This window comes from Geotrypetes seraphini, chromosome 1, assembly GCF_902459505.1.
Source record: "Geotrypetes seraphini chromosome 1, aGeoSer1.1, whole genome shotgun sequence".
Classification (NCBI taxonomy): domain Eukaryota; kingdom Metazoa; phylum Chordata; class Amphibia; order Gymnophiona; family Dermophiidae; genus Geotrypetes; species Geotrypetes seraphini.
The window spans coordinates 118954658-118978056 of NC_047084.1; positions in this window are offsets into that span (position 1 = coordinate 118954658).

The window sequence follows — 23399 nt, forward strand, 5'->3', positions numbered from 1 at the left end:
TGGGGTGGTGGGGAGTTGAGAAAAGGTGAATCTGTGGATGGAGACAAAAAAAAGGAAAGATGCCAGATCTCCGGGAGAGGGAAGGGAAACGGAAGGGGAGAACAGAGATGGCAGACGGATGGTTAGCACGGAGAAAGGAGACCCTGGCAAGCAAGACAACAAGAGCCTGGGACCAACAAGATTTGAATATTGATCAGAGAACAAAAGGTAGAAAAAATAATTTTATTTTCTGTTTTGTGATTACAATATGTTAGATTTGAAAAGTGTACATGAGACAGCTTGAAATGGGAACTTTTCTATTTTTGTGAATGGCAAGGCTGAGTTCAGTTAAAATATATGCTTTATAAGAAAATATAATAATGTGTTTTATAAAGTTTATAAGCATTGCTGGCATACTCGGTGAGGTGTTCCTAGTGTTGGTGGTGGTGGTAGCATGTCAGTGTGTTGAGAGGAAGAGGTAGTCTGGGAAATTCTGCTGAGCAAACTCTGGGCCCATTTCCACCCCCAGTTAGTCCACTCCACTCAACTGGTTCACACACTGAGTGGGTCTTTGGGTGTTATTTCTGGGTAGTTGTTTTAGAATCTCTTCCAGTGGTTTGTCAGTATCTCCTTCTGGTCCAAGGAAGGAAACTTTGTCAACCTTAGCATTGACCTTCAGAATATGTTTGTAACAGCGCTGCTTGTGTGGCATTAGGCTATGTAGTGATCGAAAGAAAAAAACAGACCTTTGCACATTTTTGCACTATATGGTGGGTGTATGAGGATATTCATTTCCTGCACAGTTAAGTCCGTGTGAAGTTACCTTGTGCTGTATTTGACATCTAGCAAGGTCTCTGTTTGGAAGGAAAGATATAAGCTTAAAAATGAAGTGGCCAGAAGTTATGTTAAAAGTAGATAGCGTAGCTGGTTTTAAGAAAGGTTTGGACAAATTCCTGGAGGAAAAGTCCATTGTCTGTTATTAAGACATGGGGGAAGCATCTGCTTGCCCTGGATTGGTGCACTCAGCAGCAACAAATACTAGTTTTGGCTGGCTCTTTCCCCGCATTTCTCCTCTCTTCCCCACGATTTAATATCCAGTTCAGGCAGTAAGTAAATACATCGGCAGGGGGGGGGGTCTGGTAAGTCTTGGGGGCTGGGGATGGAAGGTGAGAATCAGTTCTGTAGGCTATCAGAAATTTGCTTAATTATCTACTCACACAGAAAAGCAGTAAAGTCAATAGGTTCTCTGAGTGGGAACAACCTGTTTGATCTTGCACTCTTGTGATTGACCAATTGTTTATTACTGTTTAATTTATCACATTGATTAATTTGAGCACACCTGAGGTGTCCTATGATGGTGTGCACAGCAGGCAGAGGAGCCTTATTGTGTAAAGCACTGGAGAATTCTCTCCTCTCGCTTACCTCTCACGCTGAGGACACCCTGCTTCAGTATAATCATTTATATGATTTATCTTATAAACATTATTACGTGGTCTTTTCCTCAAGTGCTGAGACATCAGGTTGTTCCCACTTGGAGAACCTATTGACTTTTACTGCTTTTCTGTGTGGCTTTAACATTTTTGCTATTCAGTATACCTAAACTATTATTCAGTAGAAAAAATTTGGTTTGTTCAATCAAATCCTGTGTGGACATTGGACTTCTATGAGTGAATGTTCTGCTTGATTGAACAAACTAAATTTTTTCTACTGAATAATAGTCTAGGTACAATGAAAGTAAATAGCAAAAATGTTTGAGTAGATAATTAAGGAAATCTTTTTCATATTGCTTGCTTATGGACTGGGAAAAAAGACTGTTCAAGCAAATGTCTCCAGAACTGCTTTAATGGAAAAATGTGATTTTTTTTTTTTAAGTACTTTGTGAAATTTATTGTTGTTGTGAAATTTATTGTTGTACTTTGTTTAAACTTAAAAAGCGGTGTCATTAACAGTGAATCAAATCGAAAAATCGATTCAACAGGGTGAATCGAATCGAATGAAATATTTTTCTCTGAATCGGACAGCACTATTGGCTACCATGAGAATGGGCTACTGGGCATGATGGACCATTGGTGTGACCCAGTTAGGCTATTCTTATGTTATGTTCTCATCTGTAGGGGCCTTTGTTTTCACTTCTTATTTTAATGTATTTTTTTCCTGGGAACTTATCAGTGTTTTTTTATAATGGGAACAAAAATGGAAGAGAATTAATGTGTGTGGAATGGGGGGGTAACTATTTTCTTCAGCTAAATAATTCAATCCACTTCAAACAGACATAGGAGAACTTGTGCACCATTCACACACCCTCCAACCAAAACGTCAAAAGAAAAAAACTGTTCGACAACCTCCTAACACTCGACCCCCAACTCTACAACCAATTGACATCGACCACAGACTGCAAAACCTTCAAAAAGAAATAAAAACCCTTCTATTCAAAAAACACATAAAACCGAACTAACACAATCAGAACTGTCCCAAGCATCACCTGCAACTACTCCATATGTACTTCTAATGTCATGACAATTTAGACATAATTTATGTTATGTTATATTTGGAATAATGGTTACATATATGAGGTTCAATAAAAGAAAATTTTCACTGCCTGTTTCTATTCTGACCATTTATTCCATTTCATGGTTATTGCAAAAAAAAAAAAAATTTTACATGGGGGGGGGGGGGGTGTGTGTCAAAAAATGATGGGCCCCGGGTGCCACATACCCTAGGTACGCCACTGATTTTAATATTAATGAGCTCGTACTACATTTGCATGGTAGTATCGGAGACTGCTAGAAAACTAGGAAAAGACCTCAGTAAGCCATTTTGATACTCCGCCACTACAATACCGTCTGGAACCGGTTTAGCGAGCACGTTAAATGCAGATTTTAGTTTTGAGAACCTGCCCCTCAGTTCTCAAGTCATGAGGCAGAAAATAAAGGCACGGCAAGGTGTAGATTTTCATCTGATACGAGTACAAATGGGTGGATTACAAACTTATGCAGTGCATCTGAGGGAAGGCGGAGGAAGTTATGGGACAAGCAGGGTTGAGGTGCAGAGCACGATGTGTTAATGGTAGGATCTTGTGGGGTGTGAAATAGGACTCTTCATGAATTCACATCACATGAATAAACAGCGTGACGAGTGTAAGGAAAACTGGGAGAAATAAGCGTGTCTTCCCACACGCTGCCTGACAGCCATAATTACATGGCATGAACAGAGGGCTCGGGAAGTGTTTGCAAACTCTGAAACTGAACTTCCACCTTCGAATGACAAACCTTAGAAAGCGTTTGTTTTTAAGTAATGGAAAACGCCCATCAAAATTGAGCAGAAAGGGAAAATGCCTCTTAGGTGACGGAGGACACAGAGCACATCCCTCCCTGCCCTCTCTCGGCAGTGATTTAAATTTGAAAGTTAAGAAAGAATATGAAGAGAAACTTGCCAAAGCGGCAAAAACTCGTAACAATATTTTTAGGTACATCAAAAGCAGAAAACCAGTGAGGAAATCCATAGGACCATTAGACGATCAAGGAGCAAAAGGGGTGCTCAGGGACGATAAGGCCATAGTGGAGAGACGGAATGAATTCTTTGCTTTGGTCTTTACCCAAACGTAAGGAAGTTCTTCTTCACCCAGAGAGTGGGAGAAAACTGGAACGCTCTTCCGGAGGCTGTTATAGGGGGAAAACACCCTCCAGGGATTCAAGACAAAGTTAGACAAGTTCCTGCTGAACCAGAACATAGGCAGGTAGGGCTAGACTCAGGGCACTGGTCTTTGACCTAAGGACCACCTAAATGGACCACTGGTCTGACCCAGCAGTGGCAATTCTTATGTTCTTATCTGAACCAGAAATGGTTTACAAGGGTGATGATGTAGAGGAACTGAAAGAAATCTTGGTGAAGCTAGAAGATGTACGAAGCCAAATTGAAAAGTTAAAAAAGTGATAAATCATCTGGACCAGATGGTCTATATCCCAGAGTATTAAAAGAACTCAAGCATGAAATTGCTGACCTGCTTTTAGTGATCTGTAACCTATCGCTAAAATCGTCTGGAGTACCTGAAGATTGGAGGGTGGCCAATGTTACGCCGATTTTTAAAAAAGTTTCCAGGGGCGATACGGGATATTACAGACCAGTAAGCCTGACTTCAGTGCCAGTCAAAATAGTGGAAACAATTGCAAATAATAAAATTGTGGAACACGTAGACAAACATGATTTAAGGAGACGGAGTCAGCATGGTCTGAGCCGAAGGAGATTTTGCCTCACCAATTTGCTTGACTTCTTTGAAGGTGTGAATAAACATGTGGATAAAGGTGAGCCAGTTGATATAGTGTATCTAGATTTTCAGAAAGTTTTTGATAAAGTTTCTCACAAGAGGCTCCTGAGAAAATGAAAGAGTCCTGGGATAGGTGGCAAAGTTCAGTTGTAGATTAGGAATTGGTTATCGGATAGAAAACAGGGTAAGGTTAAATGGTCATTTTTCTCAATGGAGGAGAGTAAACAGTGGAGTGCCACAGGGGTCTGTACTGGGACCGGTGCTATTTAACTTATTTATAAATGATCTGGAAATTGGAACGACAAGTGAGGTGATTAAATTTACAGAGGACATTAAACTGTTCAAAGTTGTTAAAATGCGTACAGATTGTGAGAAATTGCAGGCAGACCCTAGGAAATTGGAAGACTGGTCGTCTAAGTGGCAGATGAAATTTAATATGGACAAATGCAAAGTGATGCACATTGGGAAGAATAACCCGAATCACAGTTCCAGGATGCTAGGAATTATTAATAAAGGGATGTTAACAAGACTAAGAATGTTATAATGCCTCTGTATCGTTCCATGGTGCAACCTCACCTAGAGTATTGCATTTAATTCTGATCTCCTTATATCAAGAAATTCAAAGAAGAGCGACCAAGATGATAAAGGGGATGGAACTCCTCTCGTATGAGGAAAGAGTAAAAAGGTTGAGGCTCTTCAGCTTGGAAAATAGACGGCTCAGGGGAGATATGATTGAAGTCTACAAAATCACTCCGTCTAAAATTACAAAGACTAGGGGGCACTCGATGAAGTTACAGGGAAATACTTTTAAAACCAATAGGAGGAAATATTTTTTCACTCAGAGAATAGTTAAGCTCTGGAGCATTTTGCCAGAGGATGTGGTAAGAGCAGATAGCGTAGCTGGTTTTAAGAAACGTTTGGACAAGTTCCTGGAGAAAAAGTTCATAGTCTGTTATTGAGACAGACATGGGGGAAGCCACTGCTTGCCTTGGATTGATAACATGGAATGTTGCTACTCCTTGGGTTTTGTCCAGGTACTAGTGACCTGCATTGGTCACTGTGAGAACGGGCTACTGGGCTTGATGGACCAATGGTCTGACCCAGTACGGCTATTCTTATGTTCTTAGGTAGCAGCATGAATACTAAACTAATAGGTAGTAGATTGCTCTATGTATTAGTAGGGGGTAGATTTCAATATATATGACTAGATTACTATATATATATATATATATATATACATATATATATATATATATATATATATATATATATAGATTACTATGTATGTCTGATTGTATACTAACTTAACCTGACTATATTCAAACTGAAACTCAACTCAGATAAAACCAAATTTTTTCTCGCAAGCCCTAACGATAAAATCAAAGATTCAAAAATTTCCTTGAATGGACAGGACTTCCCTATTGTCGATTCCATAAAAATTCTGGGAGTGACTCTCGACCAATACCTTACTTTAGACGCTCACACGGATTTATTGACTAGAAAATGCTTCTCAACATTATGGACACTAAGAACCATCAGAAAATACTTTGATACAGCATCATTGCAACATTATCTCTCTAGGAACTTTCAAGAAAACTCTTCAAAAACTCCGAATTATTCAAAATTCGTCAGTACACCTGATTTTCGGTTTTAAAAAATGGGAACACATAAGTCCCTTTTATCAAAAACTTCATTGGCTGCCCCTGGAAGCAAGAGTTTTGTTTAAAATTTCTTGTCTCTGTTTCAAATCAATCTTTGGTTTGGCCCCTATGTACCTGGTTTCCCACTTTAATCTGGGTTATACTACCAGGCCCACACGTAGAATCCACATATTTTCCCACCCAACAATAAAGGCCTGCTATTACAAAAGATTCCTGGACAGAACTCTAGCTTTCCAGGCAGGCAAACTGAACGACTGGCTGGGAAACATTATCACCCTCTCCTCATCCTATTTTAGTTTTAGAAAATTAGAAAAAAAAATAATAATAATAACTTTATTCTTCTATACTGCCATAGTTGAAAGACTTCTAGGCGGTTCACATTCGAAGAAGGCTGGACAATCAGCGAAGTACAGGATGTAAGAAGAGAGGGTTACATAAGAATTAGGTAAAGCAGGGGTGTCCAATGTCGGTCCTCGAGGGCTGCAGTCCAGTCGGATTTTCAGGATTTCCCCAATGAATATACATGAGGTCTATTTGCATGCACTGCTTTCATTGTATGCTAATAGATCTCATGCATATTCATTGGGGAAATCCTGAAAACCCGACTGGATTGCGGCCCTCGAGGACCGACATTGGACACCCCTGAGGTAAAGGAACAGCAAAAAACAGCGAAATTACATCGAGGTAGAGAGAGGGAGAATATATCATTTGGAGGCTTCTGTTTAGGAGATGAATTTTCAAATAGAATGGTTTTAATTGATTTTCAGAATGCGCCATAGAAACATAGAAATAGATGCCAGATAAGGGCCACGGCCCATCTAGTCTGCCCACCCCAATGACCCTCCCCTACCTTTCTCTATGAATAGATCCCACGTGTCTCTCCCATTTGGCCTTAAAATCAGGCACGCTGCTGGCCTCAATAACCTGAAGTGGAAGACTATTCCAGCGATCAACCACCCTTTCAGTGAAAAAGAATTTCCTGGTGTCCCCGTGCAGTTTCCCGCCCCTGATTTTCCACGGATGCCCCCTTGTTGCCGCGGGACCCTTGAAAAAGAAGATATCTTCTCCATCTCGATGCGGCCCGTGAGATACTTGAACGTCTCGATCATGTCTCCCCTCTCTCTGCGCTCCTCGAGCGAGTATAGCTGTAATTTGTCAAGCCGTTCTTCATATGGAAGATCCTTGAGTCCCGAGACCATCCGGGTGGCCATTCTCTGCACCGACTCCAGTCTCAGCACATCCTTGCGATAATGTGGCCTCCAAAATTGCACACAGTATTCCAGGTGGGGCCTCACCATGGATCTATACAATGGCATAATGACTTCCTCCTTACGGCTGACGAAACCCCTTCATATGCAACCCATTATTTGTCTTGCCTTGAATGTCTCGATCATGTCACCCCTCTCTCTGCGTTCCTCGAGTGAGTACAGCTGCAACTTATCAGACTGGCTCTGTTTATGTAGTTGTCCAGCCAGGACTGCTGTCTGCCTGCTTGGAACTTGAAAGTCCTGTCCAGAAAGGATTTGTATCTGCGGCCTGTGATTTTTGGGTAAGTAAATATGTTTCAGTTTCTGGTTGGTCTTATGGGGTTGTGAAATATGAAGTGTGGTAGCAGATAGGAAGGCGCTAGACCCCAGACCTGCTTGAAACAAATTTGAACAGAATGCTCGCCTCCATTGGCAGCCAGTGCAACTTTTTGTAGTAGGGGGTAATGTGGTCATTTTTCCTCAATCTGAAGATCAGACGAACTGCTGTGTTTTGCTCTTTCTGGGTATACAGTGACTTTAATCTATATGTAGATGACCCAGCATGCAATAAAACCCAACAGATAGTCCAACAAATGGAAGGCCTAGGACTACACATGCAAAAGGACACACTTTAGATGTACTATTCAGCAGAGAGAAAGATATAGGGAACTGCAACCCCAAATCTTTGAAAGAGTTATGGGATAAGACAACCAGAAGGTAGGAAGAAATCAAAAACATTTGAAACGAAACCAAGAATAGGGAGATGATTCATAGACAGCACCAAATTCAAAATCAGTCTGGAGACGCACCTCACAGAATGGCTGAGACATTGGACTGTGGTCTAGAAGAGGTAGCCCCATTAAAAGTACAAAAACCAGACAAAAGGAAAAATGGGTTCATGAGGAAAGAAGACTCAAAAGGAAATCGAGGAAATCTGATGAGGATGAGGAAGCTAAAAAAACCTGAATTAGAGTCAATGGAATCTACATCAAGAAAATAAGAAAAGAAAGAATTCCTCTCAAAAAAGATCCAACTAATCGTGGATATCTAAACTAATAGACAAATTAGCCTGCCAACTACTAATTCTATAGTGATGAAAGGCGTACGCAGAGCATTCAGCGCATCAGTCTACGCTAAAAACCGTTATCATGGTTTTGTAAAAGGGGAGACAATAAGGTAAAAATTAAATAATAAAATCAAAATTAAAAAACTAAAATCTAACAGTCACTGCATGGCCTGTTAGCCCCCAAATTGAAAATCCCTTAATATTTAACTTACTAAAATGAGGAAAAGGCCGATGCAAAAAGAAGAGTCTTTAACAAAGATCTAAATTTTAAATGTTGGAAGGGAGTTCCAAAGATTGGAAAAAGGTAGAATTTTGAGTTGACATCAATCTAACCAGATGAATTGGTGGTAAAGCTAATCGATTTGAAATTGATGAACGTAAAGTACAAGTTAGTTTACATGGAGTCAGGTTGTCCACTATGTAAAACTTTAAATACTAAACTTAATGCGTTATACATTAAACGATATTTAATAGGAAGTCAATGATATTCCTTAAATAGTGGGGAGACATGATCATCTCTCTGAGCATTTTTAAAAACTCTGATAGCGGCATTTTGAACAGTCTGCAATTTCTGTGCTTAGGTGGTCTTCAAAACAAAACCAGGAACCACTCACTTCAATCTGGGTCCACAAAACCAAACAAAGAAGGAGATCAAAAAGCATGTATGTATATTGTCTCAATAATTTAGCCATAATCAATCGTGATGTTACCAACATGTTCTAAACAGGTAAATGGATCAATAATCAACAGGGGAAAAAGACCTCAGACACCCCTCAACCTGGTGTTCAAATAGACAAATAATCAAAACACCATAAAATAGGTCATTAAAAAATACCCTTCATCATGGGATCAAAAAGAGAACATTTCTAACATTGTGCCAGTAAATGTCATCTGAGGTGAATAATCCAAAATCCCAGGTCTAATTGATCCATGTCTGATGGACCAGTGCCCCCAAGAACCTACCCCTTACCCTGACCTAAGATCCCTGGTACCCAAGTGGAGTCCTCTTCCCTCCTCCAGGCTGCCCCCTACCTTTGACCCCTGACACAAACCCTGATAGTCTAGCAGTCCCAGACTCCCTCTTCACCTACCTCAGAAAGCCATAAAGGAGGAACAATGGCCACTTTCTCCTAACTCCAGTGCTATCACAGTCCAAACTGGCCTGACCTCTGGTGACGGGATGTAACAGGAGAAGCTAAGTAGCAATGTTCAGTTCCCCCGACCTTGAAAAAGCTAGGCGAAACGCATCAGGAAGGGGAATGGACTAGCTAAGTTATTCTATTTATACTATCTAGCTATTAATGAAACAGTAACGAAATAGTATTAAACGAAAATAAAAGAAGAATAAATTAAATAGAAGTCCTGGGAATTATGAAGAATCCCCCCACCTGCATCTGTGTGATAAGGGTGGAAATCTGAACTCCCATGAAGTACTTTCTGTATTGAATTGAATAATTCAATAATACTGATGATATATCCAGCACTGCTGTACTGTTCAGGTCAAATTTTGACCTCTGGTACTGCATTTCAATGCAGTGCAAGGGGCAATCTTGCCTTATTTGGTAGACTGGCCCTTAATGGTATATCACAGTGGTTCCCAAACCTGTCCTGGGGGACCCCTAGCCAGATAGGTTTTCAAGATATCCCTAATGAATATGCATGAGAGAGATTTGCATACCTGTCACTTCCATTATATGCAAATCTCTCTCATGCATATTCATTAGAGATATCTTGAAAATCTGACTGGCTGGGGGTCCCCCAGGACAGGTTTGGGAACCACTGATATATCAGAAATCACTGATAGGGGTCAGGCACCACCAGTTTGAATGCATATTTCAAAGGGGAGGAAGGAAAATGCCTGGAGCTGACACAAAGCTAATCATCTCAGTAGGGATATTTCCAAAGACTAGAAAGCTAGATGTGAGAGGCAAAAGCACTGGAAGCAGGAGGTGGGTGGGGAGGGTCCAGGGAAGGAGTACACTAGATTAGCACTGATTTATTTTGGATGTCAGAGGGAGGGGTTCACTACCATCAGGGCTCTTCTTGTGTCAAGAGTGGGAGTTTGAGCAGAGAGAGGGAGGAGGGCTTCAGTCCCACCAGGGTTTTTTGTGAATCGGGGGGGGGGGGGGGGGGAGCGGGAAGGGGGAAGGGGGGAGGGGGGAGGAAGGAGGTGGGAGGTATGCTAGACTATGAAGGATAATTTTGTGGTGTGGTTGGGGGATGGAGGGAATGCAGATCTGTGGATTCTTTTTAAACATCCCCCATTCTGTCAGCAAGTGAGTCCAGTGGCGTAGTAAGGAGGGTGCAGACCACACCAGGCACCAAGTCAGTGGGGGTACTGGCTCCTCTCTGCTGTGCCCCGCCATGCTTGTGCCATCCCCTCCCCCACCCTGTACCTCTGCATTATCTTTGCTAGCGTATGCAACTTCTGCCTGTTGCTCGCACCAGTCTGGTTCCCCTCTGAATCTCTTCCGGGTCATGGGCCTGGAAGTGACATCAGAGGGAAATCCAACGCTGTCCGTGAAGAGCACGCTGCTGAAGCCATTCGCGCTGGTGAATATTTAGAGGTATGTGGGGGTTGGGAGGGAGAGAACAAGTGGACTAGGGGGGTGGGAAGGCGTGGAGGGCACCTCCTACCCTTACTATGCCACTGAGTGAGTCAACCACCTCTCATGCATTGATGGGGAGGGAGATATTTTAACAGTGAGCTGCAGATTACTGTAACAGTCTGCATTGGGTTTTTTCTGACCGTGCACACTTTATAATGTGGCTGTAATGTGCGTACTCGTTGCTTACTGCATTGAGGATTTGGGGCTGGGTCTCTTGAGGCTGGCAGCTGGGATGTATGGACAAGATAGGTAGGCAGCCTGCACCAGCCACTTGGTCTTTTTCTTTTGTCCTTTAGCACGTTACTTTGCCATGTGCATACATCACTATTTCAACAGAAATTGCTTTGAAAATTGTCAGTCAGAAAAGAAGGACATATGAATTGGAATCAATGGAAATTCTGTCAGTCTTAGACATTTTCTTTTTCGTGGAAGCCACATTCTCATGAGGTAACATAAATTACTGATGTAATTAAATATCCTAGGATATTATTGACAATCTTCTGTAAAAGTGCCATTTTCTAAGGACTGCGTCCTAAATCCATTATCCCCCTGGGAACCGACAATATCAATTTTCAGATATCTAAGCAATTGAAGACAGCCACATAACAAAGTGTCATGTGTGTGTCTGTACTTTGAAATGCCAAAAGCACTAGGAAGGGAAACAGAGCGGCCAGATCCAACCTGTAATTACTCACCAGGAGCTAAGTGCCTTTTAATCACCTTCCTGGAAGATGTATGGAAACCCCACACAATAGCAAGTGGGAAATAGGCGAAGACAAGCAAACAAAGGATCCCCCTCCTCTTCCTGCATTTCAAAAGGTGAAACTTCAGATTGATTAGGATTCAGAGGTATGAGAATAAAACCAGACATGCATATTTCAAAGGGGAGGAAGGAAAACGCCTGGAGCTGACACAAAGCTCAGTAGGGATATTTCCAAAAGAGACGGAAAAGACAGTGCTGCTATTTCATTAGCAGTCTCATTGCTTCAAACCTAGCACTATCTCTAAAGCAAGATTAATGAAAGCAAAAGCCACAAGAGAAATCTGTCTATTTCAACAACTTCTTCTAGGGAAACGATTACTCATAGATATGAGACCCCACCGGCAGCACAGAGAGTGAACGAAAGGGGATGGAGGGCCGTCGGAACGTTCAAGGTCCCAGGTGGTAGGTTTCAGCACTACAGCTAGTGGACAGTTCCCGCACGGCGGGAGCTGTCCAAGGTACTGAGGTCGATTTCAGCACCACAGGCAGAAGAATCAAAGCCTCACCTACCTGTCAAGCAGATGGCCAAGAGCACCAGCAACTGGCCCAGGTGCCAGGCAGTGGCCCGCTGCCTGGCACACCACATCCTGGCCCTGCACGGTAACAAAGGCGCTGGGCTTCACTTTGGCTTTCTCATTCTCCAGATATAGCAACATGCCAGCAGCTGCTCAGGCATGACGTCAAGGAGCCAGGCTCTGCTCACAGAAACCCTCCTCCCAGCCCCCGCCATTGGCCCACGTGGACTGGGGATAACTAGCAGGGATTGGTTGCCGGCTTGCAAATAGCTCTTGGTCAGAAGCTGAGTGAAGGTGCAGCACAACAGTGGCAGCCTGATGGATGTGGGAGGGAGAAATCCAGGGGAGATCAGGCTCCAAGGAAGCCACCACCGAGAGTGATAGCTCTATCAGCCAGCACTGACATGGGAATGAGAATAGCATTGCAAAGCTTCTTGCTTGATAATCTCAACCCAACTGAATGCTGAATAAGGTGAACCAGTGCTATCTGCTTTGAAACTTTAGAGCAGATTACCCTGGGGCTCACCATACACCAGCCTTTCCCGTAAACCTCTGCATAATGCATTTCTAATTGTGGAAATCTGTGCCCTGAGAGCAAAGTTGCTCTGTGTTGGGGGTTTTTTTTATTCATAAAATAGTCATTAATTATGAATACGTCTGGATGAGAATTAAAACTGTTTCAGCCTGCATGAAAACAAAGAATCCAACACCTCCGACAAAAAGAAGGCAGCTCCCTGGGACCGGATATTTGACTTCCCTTAATTAATTAATGGCGTTTCTGCACAGAGGATAATTGAAATGAAAATATTTCCCGTCTTTAGCCCCTTCTCCCCACAGCTCACAATTTATTCAAGACAAGTAGAAGCTTTCAGAAAACTTATTTATTACAGTAAACATGGTTAAAAGGAACAGGCTCTGAGGTTTCTAACTAATTGATTGGAATCAAGAAGGCACCTGCCTGGCGCTATTTCACTTTACTTAATTGACTTCAGCAAGGACTCAGGCAACTTCTAAATTCAAAGTTTAATCTGCCACAAACTGCATCAGTCTCTTAAACTTCCCTTGTCTCTGGCATAGACTGTCTGTGTGACTCACTTAATCTTCCTGTCTCAGATCTAATCCCAGCTCTGCCACTAACCCTGGGCTGACTCAATCCCTCTGTCTCTCACTTCTGATCTCACCTCTGCTACTGACTCTCTCTATGACCCCTGAAATGAGTTATAGCGCTGCACAGTCACAAAGAGTAAGAAAACAGTCCCTGCTCCAAAGAGCTTACAATCTAAACAGGCAAGACAGACAAACAGGATGTCATGGAGAGAGTTAAGGGGAAGGGTTAATCTGCTGGCTGGGTTGGAGGGCAGAGGGGAGTACAGGATAATCGAGCCACTGTGACATCACTGATGAGGTTGGCTCTTATTGGTGGAATGAGGCATTATGACATCACAATCTCAGCTCTGCTTCCCAAAGACTAAAACTCTTCATAATACTACTACTATTATGAGTTATTTCTATAGTGCTATCAGACACATGCAGCACTGTACAGTCACAAAGGAGACAGCCCCTGCTCCAAAGAGCTTACAATCTAAACAGGCCAGACAGACAAACAGGATGTCATGGATACAGTTAAAGGGAATGGTTAATCAGCTGGCTGGGTTGGAGGGCAGAGGAGTAAGATCAAGGATTGAAAGCTACATTAAAAAGATGGGTTTTCAGTTTGCTTTCAAACAAGGGAAGGGAAGGAGCTTGACAAACTTGGATAATTTATTCTAGGTAGCTAGATGAAAGGAATTGGCAGTGGAGAGAAGGGTAACGTTAAGAGTGACTTATCTGAGGAACAGAGTTCTCTGGGAGGTGTATAAGGAGAGAGAAGCGAGGAGAGATATTGAGGGGCAGCAGAATAAACACACTTGTAGGTCAGCAATAAGATCTTGACCTGTATGCAATGGCAGATAGGGAGCCAGTGAAGTGACTTAAGGAGAGGGGTGACATGAGCATAGCGAGGTTGGTAGAAGATGAGTCGCGCAGCAAAGGGGAGAGGCTACACCGCGGGATACCACCGGGCATGAGTCTATGGCTCTGATTGGTTCAGGCACCTAAGGCTCCTCCCCTGGGAAGGGCCTTAGGTGACTGAGTCAATCAGGGCCATAGGCCCCTCCCAGTGCATCCCAGGATGCACCAGGAAGGGGAAGGCTTGCCATTTTGAAGAGGAGGGCCTGCCAGCAGGAGGGACTGGGCATCCCTCTTGCTATTTCTTCTGTATAAGGTACAGGGGTATGATGGGGTCTGGGTGGCCAAGGCAGGAAGAAATAGGCATTCCTCATACTGACGATCTTTGGGGGGGGGGAGTGTTGGGGAGCCCAGGTTTCCGAGGCTGGAAGGAGTGGGCATCCCTCCTGCCTATTTTTTTTTTTCTTATTTTGGGGGAGACCCGGGAAACTACAGACCAGTGAGTCTGACCTTGGTACCGGGAAAGATGGTAGAGGCGCTGATAAAGGACCACATCATTGATCACCTTGATGGACACGGGCTGATGAGGACCAGCGAGCACGGTTTCAGCAAAGGCAGATCTTCTTTGATGAACTTGCTGCACTTCTTCGAGGGAGTAAAAAGGCAGATAGACAAGGGCGACTTGGTCAACATTGTATATCTGGATTTTCAGAAGGCGTCTGACAAGGTTCCACATGAACGACTACTTCGGAAAACTGCGAGCCATGGAATCGAGGGTGAAATACTCACGTGGATTAAAAACTGGCTTGAGCATAGGAAATAGAGAGTGGGGGTAAATGGACAATACTTGGACTGGAAGAGCATCACCAGTGGGGTGCTGCAGGGTTCGGTGCTTGGACCTGTGCTCTTCAACATCTTTATAAACAATCTGGACATAGGTACGACGAGCGAGGTGATTAAATTTGCGGACGATACGAAGTTATTCAGAGTAGTGAAGACACAGGGAGATTGCGAAGATCTGCAACGTAACATAATCAGGCTCGAGGAAAGGGCATCGACATGGCAGATGAGGTTCAACGTGGATAAGTGTAAAGTGATACATGTTGGTAACAAAAATCTCATGCACGAATACAGGATGTCCAGGGCGGTACTTGGAGAGACCTCCCAGGAAAGGGACTTGGGAGTTCTGATCGACAAGTCGATGAAGCAATATACGCAATGAGCAGCGGCGGCAAAAAGGAAGAACAGAATGCTAGGAATGATAAAGAAGGGGATCATGAACAGATCGGAGGAGGTTATCATGCCCCTGTACCGGGCCATGGTGCGCTCTCACATGGAGTACTGCATCCAGCACTGGTCGCCGTACATGAAGAAAGACATGGTACTACTCGAGAGGGTCCAGAGAAGAGCGACTAAGATGGTTAAGGGGCTGGAGGAGTTGCTGTACAGCGAAAGATTAGAGAAACTGGGCCTCTTCTCCCTCAAACACAGGAGATTGAGAGGGGACATGATCGAAACATTCAAGGTACTGAAGAGAATAGACTTAGTAGATAAAGACAGGTTGTTAGTGAGGAATTTTCCATTTTTTAGTTTGTCGGTTGGGTAATTCAGCAAGGATAGTTTAAAGTTCAATGGAGCTGCCTTCATAATTTCTGGGGGACATGAGTCCAAAACATAGTATGATTTAGAGTATTTGTGGTATAATTTAATATAATTATTCCATTCTAAGTCTTGAAAGGAACTCCAGATCATGTTTCCTCTTGTTCTCCCTACCTGTGGTCCATCGCACCTATTCAATCTACAATGAAGATATTGGGTGTAACATTGGATCAGAGCCTAACCATGAAAGACCAGGTTGACTCCTTCATCAGAAAGAGTTTTTTCACTCTATGGAAGCTTTGGTCCATTAGAGCATATTTTGACATGTCAGCTTTTAGAATTCTTGTAAAATCCCTCGTTTTAAGTCAACTTGATTACTGTAATATCGCCTATTGGTAACTGCCCAAAAGAATATGCGACGATTACAACTGGTGCAAAATGCAGCGATTAAACTGATCTTCGGACTGAAGATGTCCGATCATGTAACACCTTACTACCGACTACTGCATTGGCTGCCGATGGACATAAACATAAGAACATAAGAATTGCCAGTGCTGAGTCAGACCAGTGGTCCATCATGCCCAGCAGTCTGCTCACGCGGCGGCCCTCTGGTCTAAGACCAGCACCCTAACTGAGACTAGCCCTACCAGCGCACGTTCTTCTTCAGCAGAAACGTGTCTAACTTTGTCTTGAATCCCTGGAGGGTGTTTTCCCCTATAACAGCCTCTGGAAGAGCATTCCAGCTTTCTACCACTCTCTGGGTGAAGAAGAACTTCCTTACGTTTGTACGGAATCTAAATCCTTTCAACTTTAGAGAGTGCCCTCTTGTTCTCCCTACCTTGGAGAGGGTGAACAACCTGTCCTTATCTACTAAATCTATCCCCTTCAATACCTTGAATGTTTCGATCATGTCCCCTCTCAGTCTCCTCTGTTCGAGGGAGAAGAGGCCCAGTTTCTCTAATCTTTCGCTGTACGGCAGCTCCTTCAGCCCCTTAACCATCTTAGTCGCTCTTCTCTGGACCCTTTCGAGTAGTACCGTGTCCTTCTTCATGTACGGCGACCAGTGCTGGACGCAGTACTCCAGGTGAGGGCATACCACGGCCTGGTACAGCGGCATGATAACCTTCTCTGATCTGTTCGTGATCCCCTTCTTTATCATTCCTAGCATTCTGTTTGCCCTTTTTGCAGCCGCCGCACATTGCGTGGACAGCTTCATCGACTTGTCGATCAGAACTCCCAAGTCCCTTTCCTGGGAGGTCTCTCCAAGTACCGCCCCGGACATCCTGTATACGTGCATGAGATTTTTGTTACCGACATGCATCACTTTACACTTATCCACTTTGAACCTCATCTGCCATGTCGATGCCCATTCCTCGAGCTTGATTATGTCACGTAGCAGATCTTCGCAATCCCCTGCATCTTTACTACTCTGAATAACTTTGTATTGTCCGCAAATTTAATCACCTCGCTCATCATACCTATGTCCAGATCATTTAAAAAGATGTTAAAGAGCACGGGTCCAAGCACCGAGCCCTGCAGCACCCCACTGGTGATGCTCTTCCAGTCCGAGTATTGTCCATTTACCCCCACTCTCTGTTTCCTATGCTCCAGCCAGTTTTTAATCCACGTGAGTATTTCACCCTCAATTCCATGGCTTGCAATTTTACGAAGTAGTCATTCATGCGGAACCTTGTCGAACGAGTTTAAGTTCGGTTGTTTTTGCTTTAAGGCACTATTCGGACTAGCCCCTAAATATATAACTGACCTTTTCTCTTTCTCAGACAACAGACATAAGAGAAGTTCACACTTGAACTTTGTTAGATGATGTAAACTTAAAAGACATCATCAGCACCTTCTCTCACATCAGGCAGCACTATGGGGAAAAGATCTAGATCAATTGCTTACGCCTACTACGTATGGGGAATTTAGGAAACGCCTAAAAACATCTGTTCCTGAAGTATTTAGGCAGCTGACCTGTACAATTCATACTCCAAAATACTCCACTAGCACTTAACTCTGTTTATTCCACTCAAGTTGTACCCTCTTTTAATTATTGTAAACCGCATAGAACTTCACGGTCCTGTGGTATATAAACTGTTGTTATTATTATTATTATAAAATTGAAAGGGGATAGATTCCGTACGAACGTAAGGAAGTTCTTCTTCACCCAGAGAGTGGTAGAAAACTGGAACGCTCTTCATAGGGGAAAACACCCTCCGGGGAGTCTGTCATAGGGGAAAACACCCTCCAGGGATTCAAGACCAAGTTAGACAAGTTCCTGCTGAACCGGAACGCACGCAGGTAGGGCTAGTCTCAGGACGCTGTTCTTTGACCGGAGGGCCGCCGCGTGAACGGACTGCTGGGCATGATGGACCACTGGTCTGACCCCAGCAGCGGCAATTCTTATGTTCTTTTGGGGCATCATCAGGGGGCATTGTTGGGTGGGCCACACAACTTAATAAAAATGGGGACAGAAATTGTGCAACACATGCGCTACATCTTTGACCATTAAAGAAAAGAAAAAGTCTTCCTGCCCCAAGCAGCTGAGCGGCAGGTGGCTGCTTTGGAGCTTCCCTTCCTGCTCAGCTGTCTGGGCTTCCCCTGCCAGCTCTGCGCATGTGTCAAAGTCGCTTTTCCAGTGACTGATTGGATGGGTAGACCTCCGTGAAACTCATTTGCATGCGAAGTCATTTGCATATTGATCGCCGTTTTCAAAGCAGACAATTTGGTGGCCCCACAGTGAACCGCAGGATTTTAACGATGATTTTAGTGCATCCGGGCCTCCGTTTGAAGGATGGTGCAGAACGTGACTGAATATGTGTGTGGGAGGGAAAAGAAAGTGAAGGTAATCTTGGTATCATCTGCAAAAAGGCAGACTTTTCCTTCTAACCCTTCAGCAATGCCAATCCTGTTCAATATGTTTGTGAGTGACATTGCTGAAGGGTTAGAAGGAAAAGTGTGCCTTTTTGCAGATGATACCAAGATTTGTAACGGAGTAGACACCGAAGAGGGAGTGGAAAAGATGAAAAAGGATCTGCAAAAGTTAGAGGAATGGTCTAATGCCTGGCAACTAAAATTCAATGCAAAGAAATGCAGAGTAATGCATTTGGGGATTAATAATAGGAAGGAACCGTATATGCTGGGAGGAGAGAAGCTGATATGCACGGACGGAGAGAGGGACCTTGGGGTGATAGTGTCCGAAGATCTAAAGGCGAAAAAACAGTGTGATAAGGCAGTGGCTGCTGCCAGAAGGATTCTGGGCTGTATAAAGAGAGGCGTAGTCAGTAGAAGGAAGAAGGTGTTGATGCCCCTGTACAGGTCATTGGTGAGGCCCCACTTGGAGTATTGTGTTCAGTTTTGGAGACCGTATCTGGCGAAAGACATAAGAAGACTTGAGGCGGTCCAGAGGAGGGCGACGAAAATGATAGGAGGCTTGCGCCAGAAGACGTATGAGGAGAGACTGGAAGACCTGAATATGTATACCCTAGAGGAAAGGAGAGACAGGGGAGATATGATTCAGACGTTCAAATACTTGAAGGGTATTAACGTAGAACAAAATCTTTTCCAGAGAAAGGAAAATGGTAAAACCAGAGGACATAATTTGAGGTTGAGGGGTGGTAGATTCAGGGGCAATGTTAGGAAATTCTACTTTACGGAGAGGGTGGTGGATGCCTGGAATGCGCTCCCGAGAGAGGTGGTGGAGAGTAAAACTGTGACTGAGTTCAAAGAAGCGTGGGATGAACACAGAAGATTTAGAATCAGAAAATAATATTAAAGATTGAACTAGGCCAGTTACTGGGCAGACTTGTACGGTCTGTGTCTGTGTATGGCCGTTTGGAGGAGGATGGGCAGGGGAGGGCTTCAATGGCTGGGAGGGTGTAGATGGGCTGGAGTAAGTCTTAACAGAGATTTCGGCAGTTGGAACCCAAGCACAGTACCGGGTAAAGCTTTGGATTCTTGCCCAGAAATAGCTAAGAAGAAAAAATTAAAAAATTTAAATTGAATCAGGTTGGGCAGACTGGATGGACCATTCGGGTCTTTATCTGCTGTCATCTACTATGTTACTATGTTACTATGTAATGGTGTCCTCACACAGTAACATAGTCAATGAGGGCAGATAGAGACTTGTGTGGTCCATCTAGTCTGCCTAACAGTCACGTTCATGTTTGAGGCAATGCTAAAGTGAACCCAGGTGGGCCATTGCATTACAAACATTCCAAGAAACTCTGGCCTTGACAGCAAAAACCTCAAATGCATCGATAGTGTAAGAAGTTGTAGAAGGAGACATTACAGCACAACGGAAGGAATCTTTTTTTTTTTTTTTTTTTTTACAGCAAAAGAACCATGAATGTGAGAAAACTAGAGAAAGCCAGGCTTGGCAGTGGTACATCAGGAGCCTTGAGGTCTTTATCTGCAATAAAGTTTCATGAATCTGGTCTGAAGCTCTTTCTAGAGAGCTCTGTAAAAGAATGAACACTGCATTCCCCCTGTGCCCAGCCAATTAGCTACTGTGGAAGATTCTTTTCCCCGGGATCTTGAAGTCTCTCCAGCTGAGTTAGCAAAGATCTGATTCTATCACCGTGACTATCTTCATTCCCAAGAGGGGATTACACAGTGACTGTTATCTCATCATTTCCTGGCAGGCTGTATGCTCAGAACAGATCAATTCTAGATGTTCTCTCTCTATTTCTCTCTCTGGTTCTGGAAATTCACTACCATCCTGGTCCTACTGCATACCCTACCTTTGGATTCCTACACCTGAACATTTTCCCCTTAATCTTAGCTGTCAAGCACTCTTCCAGCTTCCCTGACCCTCTTCTTATTCTCTCTGCTCCTCTAGGGGTGGCTATTTTCTTGCAAATCTTTCTGCTTGGCTAGCAGCACTGAAGGGGAAATTCAGGATAAGTGGGGCAAGCTGGTTCCTTGTACTCCCCAGGGGTCTTCATGACCATGAGGAAAGTCAGTCGTTCAGAGCCTTGGGATTCTGAGGTGGTCAACAGAAGTCCCACAAGAGTCCAAGGGGTCGATATTCAGCACTAGTTAATCAGGTGTGAGAGACTCCTACTCAGTTGACCAGCACTGGCCACTGAATGAGGTGTGACCAGCACAGCACAATCCGAGCAGTGGCAGGGAAGTCTAGGGGTGGAGTCATGGAAGAGCTGGGAGTTACCTGGCCATCACCAGTACCTGGATAACAATCCAGTTAACAGTTTATCCCAAGTGGACTGCTTCTGAATATCACAGGTACCTGTGTGGCTCCTGGAGGTGGCCTTGTACCCAGATATCCCTTGCCACCAAAGCCATCACTGGATAACTTCTTGCAAGTGCTGCAATCATTGAAACAGTAACATAGGGCTCAATATTCAGATGAAAGCGATCGGAATTTTATTGGTCGCTACTGGTATTAAACCTGGAAATTCAAAGCTGGGCCACGTCTGGGCTTCAGCATTGAATTTCCAGGTTTCTGACACTGGCTAACGCATAACCAGCTATGGGTTAGTGGGTAAAGATGGGACTGGTTTTTATGCAGGCTGCTTAAGTGAAAATCAGGGGTGGGAAATTTCATGGCGACACCAGAAAATATTTCTTCACCGAAAGGGTGGTTGATCGCTGGAATAATCTTCCACTACAGGTAATTGAGGCCAGCAGTGTGCCAGATTTTAAGAAAAGAAGGGATTGGCATGTGGGATCTCTTCATGGAGGTAGTTAGGGGGTGGGCCATTAGGGTGGGCAGACTGGATGGGCCGTGGCCCTTTTCTGCCGTCATGTTCTGTGTTTCTATTTGGCATGTGGGATCTCTTCATGGAGGTAGTTAGGGGGTGGGCCATTAGGGTGGGCAGACTGGATGGGCCGAGGCCCTTTTCTGCCGTCATGTTCTATGTTTCTATTTGGCATGTGGGATCTCTTCATGGAGGTAGTTAGGGGTGGGCCATTAGGGTGGGCAGACTGGATGGGCCGAGGCCCTTTTCTGCCGTCATGTTCTATGTTTCTATTTGGCATGTGGGATCTCTTCATGGAGGTAGTTAGGGGTGGGCCATTAGGGTGGGCAGACTGGATGGGCCGAGGCCCTTTTCTGCCGTCATGTTCTATGTTTCTATTTGGCATGTGGGATCTCTTCATGGAGGTAGTTAGGGGTGGGCCATTAGGGTGGGTAGACTGGATGGGCCGAGGCCCTTTTCTGCCGTCATATTCTATGTTTCTAAGTGCTGATTATCAGGTGCTGACTCTGTCCCCGCAACAACCCCACAATAGCCAGTTTTCAGTTCAGCACTAACTGGATATTTTCAATGGCACAAATCAGTTAAGTGGGCAACTTAAGCAGCCAGGAGCCACCTCTGGCCAGTTGAATTGCTTTGAATATCGACCCCATCAGTCTGCCCAAAGGTCACATTCACGATCAATTCATGATTAACCGTTCCCCTTAACTGTATGCATGACATCTTGTTTGTCTGTCTTGCCTGTTTAGCTTGTAAGCTCTTTGGAGCAGGGACTGTTTTCTTACTCTTTGTGACTCTGAACAGCGCTGCGTGCATCTGGTAACGCTATAGAAATAATTCATAGTAGAAGTAATTCATGATTGCAACAACATTTTGTTGACTAATTTCCACTTCAGGTTGGCTTCCCCTCCCCCAATGAGATACACATCAACCATATTCATACTATAGCACGATATGAACGTGAAGTAAAAATAAATATGCTTAATTCTTATTTGCCCTTGCCATTTTCAGAACTCAGACCATAAAATCTGCCGAGCACTGGCCCTACTTCCCAACTACTGGAGTTACCATCAAAGCTCATTCCAGTTCATCATGATCTATGTCCCATATATGGCAAGACAAATCAGGAGGGGCCAAATCAGTGCAGGAAGCATGTAATTGGTTCCTGTCCACTGTCAGTGAAAACCAAATCCAGACTATTCAATCCCAAAATCCAAAATTCTAAATCAGAAACTCACAACAAATACAGCCTGTCCCTTCGAAAGACTATAAACGTCTGCTGCTGCCCTATGAGACCCTCCTTCCTCCCTTTATCAGTACCTGCAAATCCTGGGTGCAGCCCAGAAGTAAGAGACATTATTTTCCTTTAGACAAAGCAACTGGCTGCCAAATAAATTCTGAAACCCATATTCAGAAAACTCTGCTCTGCAAGGGAAGTCCTCCTAGGAATTCCAACTGAAACTCCTCTGGTAAAAAATGGTAAGAGATTTATTCTGTGATACCCCCTCCCCCCCCCCCCCGAAGGAGTAGGGAGTTAACTTCTGTCAATCTTCCTTTCTTTTATCATTTAACTGGTCAACAACTAAACTAAACCTTAAGTTTGTATACCGCATCATCTCCACAATTGTAGAGCTCGGCACGGTTTACAGGAAATGGTGTAGAGAAGGAACTCCAATGAGGGTTACAGGACAATATAGAGAAAGTTTAGAGGAACGTAGTATAACAAAGAGGAGGACATATTACATTTTTGAGAATAGCCAAGTTTTCAGATGTTTTTGGAAAAGTTGGAGAGCGCCCAGATTCCAAAGTGGGGTAGAAAGGTTGTTCCAGAGCTCTGTGATTCTGAAGGAGAGGGATGTCCTTAGTTTTCCTGGATGGCATATGCCTTTTAATGAAAGGAAGGATAGTTTGAATTTTGGGGTGAATCTGGTGATGTTAGGATTAGAGAATGACACGGTGGCGGTTTACCCGCGGCCACCGCATTTTAGCCGCGGGTCACCGCCGAAAACGGGGAAGAAAACTAGCAGTCGCT